Source organism: Sander lucioperca, chromosome 19 (genome assembly GCF_008315115.2).
Source record: "Sander lucioperca isolate FBNREF2018 chromosome 19, SLUC_FBN_1.2, whole genome shotgun sequence".
Taxonomy (NCBI): domain Eukaryota; kingdom Metazoa; phylum Chordata; class Actinopteri; order Perciformes; family Percidae; genus Sander; species Sander lucioperca.
Window position 1 is genome coordinate 1,978,139 of NC_050191.1, and position 2,254 is coordinate 1,980,392.

The window sequence follows — 2,254 nt, forward strand, 5'->3', positions numbered from 1 at the left end:
ACTCTTTAAACTTGGTAGCAAACTTTAAACAGGAAACAAGAGGACCCGCCCAGAGAGACGCAGCATTACCTAATCTACTTCTGACAGTTAACATGCAATAACACATGTAATAGAGTTTTTTTTAAATCTAAAGTATGTTTTCATTATAACAGAGGATGGCGTGCTGAGAGTACACACAGAATTTAAGTGTTTATTGATTAAGTATTACAAAATAAATACATAAAATGTAATAAAATGTAATTTAAAACGTGGGGTGAGTGTGTGAGATAAAAACATAGAAATGAAACTAATAAAAGCTGTAAACATGTTTTAATGTGTGAATATGGTTTCTGCTGCTCTGCTTGTAGTTCCTGCTGATGTCACCAGAGGGCGCCATGATGTCACTCACCAGCTCAGAGAAGCTGTTTCTGAATGTAGTTCAGTGGTTACATGGCGCCCTCTGGTGACATCAGCAGGAACTACAAGCAGAGCGCCACACAACATTTTAAATGACATTTTAAGATAGATAGATAGATAGATAGATAGATAGATAGATAGATAGATAGATAGATAGATAAGTAGGTAGGTAGAGACAGAGAGAGAGTGAGAGAGAGAGAGAGAGAGAGAGAGAGAGAGAACGAGAGAGAGAGACAGATAGATAGATACATACTTTATTGATCCCAAGGGGTTTGTACTTTGTAATACTATATTCCTTTATTCTAATCATTTACATATTATGCAAATATATTATTTTAATGAATCATTTTAAAATACTTAATCAATGAATGAATGTTTCAGATACAATTTTTATTTATTTATATATTATAAACAATAAAAATTTCGAAAAAAAAGGCAAATATTTTGTGATTGAAAAGTTGGAACATTTTAGAACAAAGAACAGGTTCCATAAAGTCAAATGTCCTCCGTGTGTCTGAGTAAAGCTGCCCTCTACACCGTGGTATATATATATATATATATATATATATATATATATATATATATATATATATATATATATATATATATATATATACATATTAGGGCTGTCAAACGATTAATTTTTTCTTAGTCGCGATTAATCGCTGAATTTCTATAGTTACTGACTTACTTACTGACACAGAGTTACAGGTTTTTTTTTATTTCTGTCCAAGTCATACATCTGTAAAATGATTAGAATACACTGCTGTAAACACACCTGACAGACAGACAACAGAGGGCATTAGCCACAATCAGCTTACTACAGAAAAAAATAGAAGCCAAAAGACTCAGAAATGGATTTTATATGATTTTGTTTCTACAGATATGTGTGCGTTTTTTTATTTCCATTTGAAAAGTGCAAAGAAAAAAGCCAAAAAACTACAAAATGCAACACTTCTCAAATACACAAACACACCGACATCAATCACCTTTCCAGTGATACCAGGCTCACCCCAGAGTGTCAGAGTATATGGGAGCTGTACCACTTTTAATTTGGGTATGACATTTAGACCAAAAAGCATGGATTTCAAGCGTTTCTTCTGCCACTTCTGTCTACAACAGTCGAGAACCCTTTCGCAATTATGTAAAAACATAACGTAATCTGAAAACTGCTGCCCTGATTAAAAAAACAATGCAACTGATCTCAGCTGGTATTCTGTCTGGAATGGAGTGAAATGGAAATTTCTAAGTGACCCCAAACTTTTGACCGGTAGTGTGTGTGTATATATATATATATATATATATATATATATATATATATATATGGGCTGTCAGCATTAACTCATTAATCCCGATGCGATTAAGGGCTGATTTTAACGCGTTAATTTTTTTTAATCACATTAATTGCATTCCGCCATTTATTAATTTATTTTACATACCTAACAACGCCCCTTAGCTGTTCTAAAATCACTAGAATCTAGCTAGGCTGCTATTTTGACCCTTTGCAGCACCGTTACTTCTCATCAAGCAGCCGTACTTCCTCCTAACACATCCTGCTGCTGCTGCTGCAGCATGATGGAGAGAGACAGCAGCAACACAATCTGAATGACGCTTTTTATTTTCCAAAAGTCCCGGACGGCTCGTAGACAAGTCGAAAGCCATATGCACGTTGTGTAAAGCCGAATTAAAATATCACCGAAGCACGTCAAGCTGGAGCTACCAGCTACGAGCTAAGCATAGTAGTACAGTTAACATGACTCAGGTTGATGCTAGCAGGCTCAGGCAAAGCACTATTTTGGAGAGTGCTACTTGCCGACTTGCTGATGAAACTAAATCCCAAAACAATTAACACAGCTTT